Source organism: Idiotropiscis lumnitzeri, chromosome 14 (genome assembly GCF_059441095.1).
Source record: "Idiotropiscis lumnitzeri isolate Australia: NSW breed Sydney's pygmy pipehorse chromosome 14, RoL_Ilum_1.0, whole genome shotgun sequence".
Classification (NCBI taxonomy): Eukaryota; Metazoa; Chordata; class Actinopteri; order Syngnathiformes; family Syngnathidae; genus Idiotropiscis; species Idiotropiscis lumnitzeri.
This window is the reverse complement of record NC_142404.1, coordinates 12,572,624-12,585,555: the sequence shown is the minus strand read 5'-3', so window position 1 is coordinate 12,585,555 and position 12,932 is coordinate 12,572,624. Positions and strand designations below refer to the sequence as shown.

The window sequence follows — 12,932 nt, the reverse complement described above, 5'->3', positions numbered from 1 at the left end:
TAGTCATCTGTGCTGCTCACCTATACGGAGCGAGGAACACATTTTTAATGATGAACACGCATTGTGATAAGTACACCCGCGTGTCTGTCATTGTCATTTTAAATTAGAATTGTCTTTTTTTTTTGTCTTGAACATACGTGTGTGTGTCTTTATTTTGCTCTAGTATGTTTTCATTTGTGTTGCTTTATTAACATAATTTGCTAGTTTTTACAGTGAATCTACCAGGTGATTTTATTTTCACATTCAAAATAAAGCGATTATTTAGGAGAATGTCAAGTTCAAACTTTGTCATATTGGGCCAGAGCACTCTTGGGAGATTTCAAAGTGGGTTTTGGAAAAATTCTGCAATCAAACAAACTTCAAGTTTGACCACAATCCTAAAAGGTATATTTGGTGGAAGAGTTCGGAAGAGACAGTTTTAGCACAAAACCTTCTGTTGGAAAGAAAAAACATGGCTGAAAAAGCCTACTAGAACATCTAAACTGAATTTCGAGTTGATCAGAAGCCCTTTAAATGGTGGCAGCTGGGTGCTGCCTCCAATTGAACAAAATTTCGAATGTCATAAAGGACATTCACACTCCACAAAAAAAAAAAAAATCCCTTCTTCCTTGGTCTCATTTTATTCATTTATTTTTGTTTATTACAAAACCTGGCATTCAAACACCGGTGTGTAGACTTTTCATATCCACTGTACCATAAGAGGTGATCAGGACAAAAAAAAAAAAAAGCCTCACAATTCATGAGTTGTGTTGCTGTAAAGCAGCTCGTATCAGCTTAATTCAGAAATGTCGAGGTAAACTCTGATTGTCATTACATTCAAAGCTTTTGTGCCTTCTGGCGAGCTGTTGTCTGAGATAACGTTCTCTGACAGGTCGCTTTGAGAAGAAGCTTTAGACATCTCAACTGTAAAAAAGGCTTTACATCCCCAACGTGTGTGTGTGCGTGTGTGTTCGAGGATGCATTTATAATCAAAGCTTTGAGATGATAGAAATGTGAGTGAGAGGTAATTGATCCCTAAAGGGCTGCGTTGTAGCACTGATGTGTGTACGTAGTCACGCTCATGCGTGTGTGTGTGTGTGTGTCGGTGCCAGGTGAGATGGTGATGTGCCAGGTTCAATAAAAGGCCTCATTATTCAAAATAGAACTCACATACGCCGACCACAATTGTTAATTGGCAATTTTCATGTCGCCATTGTGTCCATCTTTAGCAGCTACTCCTAATTCATCTGTCATATATTTGTACAGGCCCCTCCCCCTCATGTGGCAGGTGCAAACAGATTGAATTAAAAAAAAACACAAGTAAATCAAGTTTGATATCATTGTATTATCTTTGGAGGTGGACACTTTTTGTCCACACCTTTGTGGCTTCAACAAGTGTAAGATGCTTACCTCATCGTAACTCCGGTCACCTTGGTAACAAAGACAACAGGCCTCGTACTGTAGGGGGAGCAGCGGCTCATTTTCATGACAGGACTGCCCCTAGAAAAGAGTCTTGAAAAAAGGTTCAAAGCATCTCATAAAATCCAAGCAGGTCACTCAGTGCGTCCATTCTTCAGTATTAAAGTGTCAAAATTAATCGATTAATCGACAACGAATCAATTATCGAATTATTGTACTTCTATATTAATAGTCAATGAATTGCTTAAAGCCATTGCTTAACTTAAAAACTTTCCTACTTTTTTGTAATTAGCAGTAGAACACAATTTGTATTCAGCCAAATCACCTAGTTTAAAGATGCACGGCTTTTATGTTGAACTTTTTTCTTCAGTGACACAGAACAGTTTTCGTCTGTAAAATACAATGAAAATGTGCTTTTGATGGCAAAATAATATTTTTCCAAATATTCAGTTTTGCATTAGTCAAACATTACAAAATGCTTGCATGATATTTAATAGTAGCAGTATTTCGTTGTGCCCGCATGTGTGCATGCGCATTACATCATCGCTTCTGTTTCAAAATTTTAATAATCGCATATTTTCCTCTCTTTTGTGAAACTCTTTTGTAGTAGATTTAACATGACAAACACTTTGATGAATCACAAACTTGTAACAGTCAAATTTCCAGAGGCCGAACGTGAAGCATTGTTTCGAGACACAAACGTGACACTATTCAGCCATCTGCTGGCCATATTTGTTTTTTTTTTATGTTGTCAAGTCGTGGTGAAGATTTCTCCCCACCCATTCCAATAAAAAAACAAAAAAAACATAGTTGACGTATATTGATGTCGGCAAAACTCTTCATTAGGATTCCCATTGACGACATTTCACGTCAACGATGCTCAAAAAGTCAAGTGTTTGCATTAGCATTGAACTTGCGGCTTTAACCACGAAGCTTTGTGTTGGTTTTAAATGAAAATGTCATTCTCTTGGTTTTATGTTTAGTTTGACCTGAAACTTCAACTGGGAGTGGCATCAAACAGTGTGAATCCTCTTTTTTTTTTTTTCAAATTGGTCACAGCTGCCAAATTACTGCATGTGGTTTAGTGAGTTGAGTTGAGTTGAGAGCCACCGAACAGCCTCCGTATTTCTCTCTGTGTGCGAGACAGCTCCAGCTCCAGAGAGTGACAGCTTCCCTCCTGTGTGTTATTAACATTGCCCAAATGCAACGCTGCCAATCATTCTCCACATCTACCTGCCACACACACACACACACACACACACAGATGCAACACGTTACAAACAATCTGAACAATTTGGTTCAGGATTTTTGTTACATCTGTCCAATTTGTTTTCAAAATTGAGGCAAAATGTCTGACAGCATCATATTGTGGTGGTATTTTTTTTCCCCTCAGTGAGTTTTTAGCTCTGATTTTGTATCATGAAGTGTAACCTGGAACCTGGAAAAGGCGCTTGCGATATTTCCAAGTCGTCTTCTGTACGACTTTGCTGGTATTTACTCATCGCTCGTAAACGTCCCAAAGCGCTCTCATACGGCGGGAAGCTTTTGACATGCTCGGAATTTTAATTCATCACAATGGGGAGCGCTCACTTGATATCATGACATTTATCTTTAATTAAGTCTCTTTCTGCAAATGCATTAGAATGACAATGCGGCTCAGCACATTTTGTGGTGGGGGGGGGGCGTGGAGGGAGGGGAGGGGCGGCGACGATTAAGACATTAAATCCCTCCTTTTTGTTTAGATGAATGTGTTCACTGGCTGTGTACATTTGGATGCATTTTTATTGTGTTTTGATTCACTTATCTAACGCGCTGACAATTCCCACATACCCGTGTGTCCCCTGTGCCTTTTTTTTTTTGTCCTATCCTGATTGCCACCAACACATCTGTCGCCGCAAACGTCGTTACCATAACAACCGTTGTTTTGACGGGCAAGTGCATCTTGTGTGGAGAGTCAATTCCCTAGAAACACACACACACACACGCGCGCACGCACACACACCTTCCATCCAAACGTCGCATGCATCGAAATGTTTCAATGACAGTGTAGGTCAACCGAGTATTGCATCACAATTCAGACATAAAGTCATGCGAAGTTAACTCGCCTTTTTTTCCTCTTTTACACACACAAACGCTGTGAATGATGGCAGTTCATCACAATGTGTGTCAAGAGAAGGGGCTCTAAATCTGCCACGGAGACCATCTGCTCCGAAGACAGCTAATTAGGGAAATATAGTGTGTTTATATCTTCGTCTAAGTTTTATGCTGCAGGAAAACAAGGCGTAATTATGACTTTCAGAGTAAAGTCGCTCACGAAAGACGTAACTTTGTCCGAGTGAACTTGACATTATTTATATCTGAATGTAGGACCTAATTGTAATATGGCCGTCAAGTTAACAAAGTTGTAAAACTCTGCAAAGTCATGAGAAAGTAGTTCTTTATTTCTTTCATTTCTTTTCCAAAGTGTTTTTTTTTTCTCTCGTTAGGGTCACCCCAGTTGACTTTGGGACACACGAAATGACAAAACGTCAAAATGTAGCTAATTTACAAAATATCGGCCTCTGCGCCTTGGTGAAGATCCGGAGCCACTTTCAAGAGACTGTCTGAGACACAATCACGACAAAATTTGATGTCAGCGCCATAAGGTAAGCAGAGCTGCATTGAGTTTGGTTCGATCCCAAAAAATGTGCGTTAGCTAACGGCATTAGCTTGCGACAACCAGCACGTATTTGATTTTTCTGTGAAGTCTTTGTGTATATAAGTAAAAATGATGTTATCGTCTTTACGTCTCCTTTGGACTTCATTTTTCTGTAAGACATGAGAGCCTTGTGACTTCGAAAGTGGCTTTTCAAAAGCTTACAATTGTGAAGTTATTTGTTTTCCGCAAATATTGAACATTTGACCTGAAAAGATAAGCTCAAGCGTACCGGGCTGAATTGAATTTATTGAGTTATATTGTTTGTGGCCATCAGAAGAATTGGGACAAGCCCTTGATGTTTCAAGACACGACGGCTTGTGCCTGCCATTTGGATTCGTGAGGACTTGAAATAACAAAATTTACATTGGCAAATGCAAGGATTTCAATCCGATTTTATTGACAATGTCCGCACGTATCTCACAGCTCGTTCCAAGGAACACATAAAATACAGTAAGAAAGCCGCCGCCTAACTCACTAGTGACTTCATCCCTCCCCCCCGAGTGGGCTTCACATGCACGGCAGACTTCTGCTGCTACAATGACCACATTGTTGTTCGCTTGTCCCACTAAACATGCACTCCAGCTACATTTAGTCGCATTCCCTTAATGAAATCAACAAGTAAACACGAGTTCACTTTGGCTACCTCCTAAATCCAATTGCAAGTTGATTTTTAGGCTCCGTAAACAACACTTGCAGTTATTCAACAACCTCAAACAGCGTTTATGCAAGTTTGATTATTAATATGTGTTTTTCTGAAACAGTCGATCTTTTTAATCCCATTTGTTCCCACATATGCAGCAGCGGCTGCTCGGATAGCGGCAGAAGTCCGTACTTGATGCATTACATTACACCCAACGAAATGATTGCATTTCCGAGGCTTCTGATGAATGCGGCCATTATGAATTTCATGAATATTACTGCGCAAAAAAAAAAAAAAAAGAAGCCGCGCAATGATCTAAAGTCAATCTTTTTTAATGTACCACTCAGCGTGTGCTCAGTGGTGAAGGGCCATGCGGAAATGACCGATGACAATTGCGGAAAAGAATATGCAAACATTTCTAACCTCCAGACTGTTACTGCCCGAAGGGGGAATATTGGCAAAACATTTGGGCCTGACTTTAACTTCAGTTGCACAATCGAGTGAGATGTGTCACAATATTCAGCCTCATGACAATTGGGCCAAATTTGAGCATCTCAATAATCGACACCAAAGCCCATTTATTGGCTGTCCCTAAAGATTATCCTGAACGATTATGCTTTGGTGTGGGTGGTGGAAAGACAAACCTTTTCTCACCAATTTGACTGGAAAACAGTTGGGCCCCATAACACGGGTAAACTAATTTTCTAACTTAAAAAGGAAAAAAATAAATAAATAAATAATAAAACGTGTTGTGCTATTAAAAAAGTACTTAAAAAAAATAAAAATTAACGTAAAAAAAAACACACATTCAAATTTTGTGTTGACTGGTGTCATTTAAAATCTTAAACGTCAATATTTACAATTATGGATATATTTATACATAGAAAAAAAAAAGGGGCACTCTCCTAATCTTCACTAACAACCCAGGCTAGACCTCACTTCTCCCCGATAAAAACAAAAATGTACTGTATTTCAGGCAGTGTAAATCCTTGTAACCGATTCCTAGTTGGATCATTTCGAGGCATCTGGAAGCATCACACGTGAAATCAAGTTTTGTTTTTTGTTTTTTTCAGCAAATAACAGGGGATCTGTTTTCCAAAACAAAACTAATCCACTGAACCACCATTTATTGCAGGGGATATCGTCCACACTTATTCTTGATTGGTAAAAAAAAATGTGGTACAGAGAGACCATAGAATTTTTTTTTTTTTTTTTGTGGTCATGTGGTCTCTAATCTCGTTGCACACGTTGAGTACAATGACAATAAAGGGATTTCTGATTCTGATTTACTTTTATTTAATCACTTGCCGGCTCTCACCCGCTTGCTTGCGAAATGCACATCCAGCTCCCAGTTACTGTAAAACTGACCCAGAAAACAAAAGAGAATTAAACGATCAACAAAACCATGACATTTTTCTCTGCTCGCCCAAAGCGAACGGTAACAAATAAACCTTCAAACGACACTTTTAGCACACATAGAGCAACGACACATACAAACAAAAGTCACAGGCATTAGCGAGGCGTGAATATGCGCGCACTTCTGTAGCCAGCAAGACAACAGGTGTCGTTTTGTCGACCACGCGCACGCCATGGCAACACGACTTTCAACCAACGGATCTCGTTTTTGGTGTCAAATGACGAGCCGAAAGCAGACGGCCCTTAAATCCTGCTCTTGAGGCTCTTTTTGCACACACGCCCACGCACACATTTGCACCATCTATTCACGCCTCGTGTTGTGTTCGGAGCCAAAAGCTAGCGAGAACAATATCAATTCGCCATGGGAAACTAATGAGTGTCGGACTTGCCCGCGGCCTTCGAGGGTCGCCATCCATTCCGGCGCGCAAACATGCGTCTGTCTTCTGTCTCCTTGCTTGGACCCGCCCGCTCAATGCCGTGCCATATGGCCTCCACACGGGACCCCTCAGGGCCTTTTCGGAAGGGTCCCCCTGCGGTCCTGACATTGTGCGAGCAGATCGGGCTCACTCGAGCAAGGCCAAAGAGGGACTGACTCGGATACTGGAGGAAGTAGCAACGGTCGTCTTGAAAGGAGACGAGAGAAAAGATCGAGACTCTTCTCATTTGTTGACATTTCCTTGAATCAAAACGACTTCTTTGGTTTGGACTTTTCAGAAATAGCAAGGGAATTATATTTCATATCTCAAGTATTATTAAAGAGTTTACCAGCATTTCTCTCGCGCCCAAATTCAACTCGGATGGGCTCCATCACACCCGCCACCCAAATGAGGACAAGCGCTATCGAACGCGGATGGATGGACGGCAACGAGAAAGGAAAATGAAAAGAGCAGCAAGTGGATATGGAATTTGTGGGAAAAGCGAGAAGAAGCTGATTTGAGGGGAGAAAGATCTATTCACATGCAGAAAATGAGCAGGAGATGAGCCAAGATGAATTATGAGAGAGGGGGGGGATGAGTAGAAGAGGGGGAAATGGAGTGAGAGAAAGTGAAGAGGCCAGCTGCGGTGAGAATGGAGGATGTCTGGTCTCGGCTGTTGTGTGATGGGGCGTGTCCGCTCCGCAGCCAGACTTCTTTCTGCCTCTTGTCCTGCTCCCTCTGTGCTCTTTGTGCCGCGTTCTATTCACTCCGCGCCGCTGACAAGCGTTGGCCCAAAGAGGAAAGTAGATCTTACGTTCAGTACCGACAGCTGTTTGGGATGGAGTCTTACTGTGAGATGCTCGGCGCACGTCACCGTCTTACAAAGCGCCGTACACTCAGGCATATTTTTTTTTTTTTTAGATTTGAACCAGTTCTCAAAATGTGAGCGACCATGACAAGGGAAAAATGTGTTTTTACTGCTCAGGTAGTTTCCGGTGTGCTCGAGACGACAAAGTCAGCACACCTCACAGGTTTAACGATATCTCCACTCGGGTCAGACCATATAAAAGTTTCTGAGGCATGTGCCAATTTTGATATTTGGCCCAAAAAAAATTTCGATAACCGATTAATCGACCCAGACCTTTTTTTGGGGTAACCTAACACAACAACAAGGATATGAAATACAGGAAAAATTTGTTTTACAATACTTTATCCTTTGAAATTTGTTTGAGTATAAAAATATGAAAAAAAAAAATAGGACGAAGGAAATTTAGCTTTGGCAATAGACAAGCTAAGACAGTGGTCCCGAACCTTTTTTTCGCCATCGCAAAATTTTGCGGCCTGCCAACGAGGTTGTGCTCGCCACATATTGTGCTAAGCGGGCTTCGCATTTTGCTAGCTTGTGGGATTCAAATTCGGTTAATGCGACCTTGAAGATTAGCAATTTGACATGCGTCACAAATCCGATTTAACGTGAAGTTTTTAACTTTCCCAAATAAAATATTTTTCGGCCTCAAATAATAAATGCAGCAGAAGTACGGCAAGATTTTTTTAACACCACTGATGTACAATCCATAAGCAGCATAATGCAGGAAGTTACTAGCAAAATATGATTTCTGCATGAATCCATTTAACATGAAATGAGCCTCTGAGAAGATTGAGATGCAATTCACACAGAAGTGAAGTGTTTATGTCATGAACTCTTTTCTCAGGTCAGTGCAGCACCAGAATGGACCTGAACGTGGTAATCCCTTTGAGCGGACAGGAGATCCATATATGGAAGTGAGGCAAAAGGGAGGCGTGGCAACTCATTTGAAACTTGACATAGCAGAACCACACAATTACACCGAGCCTGAGAACAAAGAAGACAGCAGCCAGACTGTTTCAGTCAGCGACGCACATGCAATCAAAATTGTGGGATGATTTTCACATCTTACTACAAGATCAATATTTGCCACGACGTAGCGAGCCGTTTTAATAACTGTATAAAATACAGGGGAATTGAAGGGGGATACAGGGAATCCAGTGTAATTCCTGACATATTGATTATCTACTGTACATATTCTCCTGAGAAATTAAAAATAAATGAAACATCAGGCAAGCCCCATAATTCTTCCATAATGTGCACAATACACCAATACAAACAATACTTTTTTTGTGATGCAAATTATTGTATTTTTTTTTTTTTACACATGCAGTGCTTAAAAAAATTATTGAATCCATGAACACAAAGGAATTGAAGGAAAAAAAAAAGAATAAATGTTTGTATTTCTTCTTGCTTTTAACCGTCTTGTGTTTGTTACAGCTCCAACTGTTGTGAAATGCGCTACATAAATAAAGTTGTATTGTATTGTTGCTTTGCAACACCAAAAATGTTCATTGGTCAACGTGTATACTCTTGATAATTAATTAATATTAATTAAAAAAAAAATCACATTTTGACATTAACAAATATCTGAGCTTTCCAAACTCAATTTCACCAAGTAGACAACGTGAGGAAATGCGATTGCAAACCTTTAAACAACTCGTATTCACTCACAGTCATTAGCAACACGTCACATAATCCCCGGCATATATTCCTTATCCTCCTCCTGAAAAATGCGCAATGTTACTGCGGTTTGTGATGGTGTGGTGTGCAAATGTATATAAATATACTGCCCCCTGGTGGCCAACACACGCACAGCAGACACACAATTGACACCTATTGAATTAAATGTTCAAATTCTTTCCGCTCTATTTAATTATTGCAGAAAGGTAGAAATTGACAAAATGTTCATGATTGTATTTGTCGCTTGCAGTTACATTCTGAGAGCTGTTCCGAAGATTTTCATTAAATTCAACGAGTTTCACGTGAAGAACAGCTCTCAGTACGATGCTCTTCTATGATTGTCGGCATATTTTACACGACTGCCTTCCTCTCAACGTGTTCGCGTCTGCCGTAAGATTGTAAATGTTTCACGAGCTCATGTGATCAACATCCGTCACGCTGACACATGATTATTGGAGGCGAGCATACAAGATCGGTCATTACATTGCATTACTGAACACCTAATGGACACGCGGCTCGCCTTTAAGCACGAGTCTGTCACACACACATATACACTCGCACACACACTGCATGCGCTCCACACTTTCAATCAGTAGGACTCATTAGCCTTCACATTCACTTCATCAATCTTTCACTCGCTTTATTTTCCTCCACTCACATTTGCCTTTGCGACCATTCTGTCATTCCCCAAAACAACTTCTCATTTCTAAACATGGCCACACTTTTGCCTTGCTGTCATCATTCATTCATCCGTCTGGGTCTCCATCTTCCTGCTCCACACCCAAGTAAATTTAGTTTGGTGTCCATTGAGCTGGATGGCGCCCGCAGCTGTGTGCGCGCTGACAAATGACACAATATTGAGCCTCCGCCGCACTGCCAGCGAGATGGAGGCGGCTCATAAAAGAACGACGGAAGGTTTCGCTTAGTCTATCGGGAGACACTGACGGAGACCAAGACAGAAAGAGAAATCATTTCTACTTAAGATGATGACAATCGACACTGACTGGCAGAAGACTATTAACGCCGTCTATTAGGCGGTGGGCTGTCATTTACATATTTTTTGGAATAATATGAAAAAATGTCCCCCATCCATCCATTTTCATCCTCATTCAGATCCAGGATGAGCTGGAGCCGATCCTGGTTGACGTTGGGGGAAGGGCGGAGTTCACCCATCACTAGTTGGCAGTCCATTGGAGGGCACATTTCGACAAACTAAAATTCACATTATCAGCGATGGACAATTTAGTCTTTAGCATCTTAATATGTATGATATTAGAAGTCATTGACGATTTCTATTTTTAGGGCATAACAAGAAAAGATAATCAAGCAATAAATACACCTGTTTCATGGCAGTCTAATGCTCATGTGATCTGAACATCATGAATGTAAAGCCAAAAATCATAGCAGCTTATATTTTGCTTTGTTAAACCTACCACTGTTGTTTATGAGTAGACCTGCCATCTGATTATTATTATTATTATTAATTAATTTATTTATTTATTTGTACTTTTTTAGGAGTGCATCGTCTATGAGTTACAGCTCACTTGGGGCGTGTGTTATTTTGTTGCATTTTACCTTTACTTTATATATTGTATGTACAATTTATCGCGTGTGCATGTATGTGTGCGTGTGTGAGTTCCCTGTCAGTTTTTTTTCTTCTTTTTGTTAAAATAGCCAAAACGGATAAGTATACTTGACTGATTGTTTTTTTTTTTTTTTGTTTTTTTGTCATTGCGGTTTTGAAAAGTAATAAAAAAAAGACATTTGAAATAAATAAATGTTGCTTTGTTGAGAGGACCCATCTGAGTAAGCCCAAATAAAGTTTGGATGTTCTTGTTGTCTTTTTCCTGATGTTGTTTTGCCTTTTGAAAGCTTTGTGCTAACACTAATTCATATTGCACATTTTGCACTCACATTTTCTACAAGGACAAGATAGAGCTTAAATAAAGTGAACATTAATGATTCTGAATTCTACAAGGAGAAACTCCGCACAGAGTGGCCTGAGCTGAAATTCGAACCCAGAACGTCTGTGAAGCAAACCCCGTGCTATAAAAGTGCAATCCTAAACAAAATAATTTCAAAGTATTGGCGAGAGCACAGACAAGACTGTGTGTGCATCACTAACAAGGTAGCTTCCCTGGAACATGAACACCGTGGAGCAATCATATAAGCGTCGACTGAAAGGCTAATCACTGGAAAAGATGCTGTCTCCTCGGAATGTTAGCTTCTCTTTAATTGTGTTCAGGTAAAAAAAAAAATAAAAATAGCACCTCAAATTGCCACTTAGAGTGAGGGAAAAAGTGCATGTATGACTATGTCACAGCCAAAGTCATGCATTGCCTTGATTACTTTTTGAAATGGAAGTGTCAATTCACATGCGTGCACTCATGAAGGGAGTCATCTGTCATCCGCCCGTCAGCTCATGAATTATTCAGTCTGCCAGTCACCGAGGTAATGTGCCCCACGTCGCCCTGAGCAGCATTGCGAAATAAAACAAAAAATAGACACGCTGTCAGACGCACACAGGAAGCAAAAGCAATAACTTTGCGGTGAGCACAGAATACATTTTGTATCATTTGATGCTGTGTTTGCAAAACAGTGGCAACCATTACACTCACTGATGATGATGATGATGATGATGATGAATGGCTTTTTTTTCGAGATGTTCGATACCACTTTTCGTATTCACTCCCGAGTACTCATCGATACAGAGTACCAACTCCACCTGGTGCTTTGAATGCACGTGATGATTCGCTGCAGTCAAAACACTGCTCTGCAGCGCCAACTACTGGCGAGGAGGACTTATTCTCTCTGTAAATTTTTGGTTGCCGATGTCAAGCACGTCTGCTTGTCAGTTGTGAGTTTCCAGCTCACCCGCAAACCAGAGAAGGACAAGCGCTCGAGAAAGTGGATGGATCAAGTTTTTGTCGTTTTTCTGGCCACTTGTTACACTTTATTCAATCAGACCAATCAAAACATTTCTTCACTATATGTCAGTTGCATTTTACTTCGAAAAAAAATGTTGCAGAAATCAAATGTTTGAAGAGATATAGACAAAAAGGTTGCTTCTTTTTTTTTTTTTAATCTGGAACTTGTTGGTTTTCAACAAAGCATTGTATTGAGAATAAATTCAATGCTGTGTCATTTGTTCAAATTGTTGCTTCATATTGTTGTATTTAAATAACAAAATGCACAGAGCTCTGTGTAATGGATGAAAAGAAAATAGCTAATTACTTTTCAATGAATGGTCGAATGGCAGATAGTTGTATTGTACCCGTGCTGTACCCGCTTTAATTAACTCTTTTTAAGCATCTGACAGCGGTGTTTTTTTCCCCTCCAATTTAAGACGGGAAACATGTTCAAGGCTCTTTTAGCGTGACGTTAAATGAACTGTGGCGCTTCAGCGGTTGAACACAGAGACGCTAGTCAGCATTTGCAAAACATAGCGAATAGCGGGGGCTCATTGGAGCAGCTAATGTGCTACTCTTGATGTCTGAACTTGACCTTTTTCACAGTTTTCACTATGCTCACACTTGGCTAATAGCTCAAAAAGCCAAAGAATGCAAGAAAAAAAAAATCAAGTGAACACAAGACACACCTAATTAATCACATGCTTCTCATGGAACACAGCTATGAAATATTTTTCTTGATTGGGATTGTACTCATGAAATTGACATGGAAAAGGTGGAGTAATTGAGTTTTTATTGTCGTGGATTAAAAATGTACGCACAAAAAGTTTTATCTTGTTCATTTTTATTCCCAAAAATTTTTTGCAACAGCAACTCAGTTTTTTTTTTTAATCCATCCATCCATACC

The 12,932-nt window shown here is 40.1% G+C and overlaps 1 long non-coding RNA gene across 1 annotated transcript; it reads right to left on the bottom strand.

The window, feature by feature from the left end:
• Positions 1-2,000: 2,000 nt before the first annotated feature.
• Positions 2,001-11,860, bottom strand: LOC148323527 (uncharacterized). The gene is made up of 3 exons (XR_015846437.1): positions 11,735-11,860; positions 11,466-11,587; positions 2,001-2,631 (listed from the first exon to the last, which is right to left on the bottom strand). It is a non-coding gene; the product is annotated as an uncharacterized LOC148323527 (long non-coding RNA).
• Between the last annotated feature and the right edge of the window lie 1,072 nt (positions 11,861-12,932).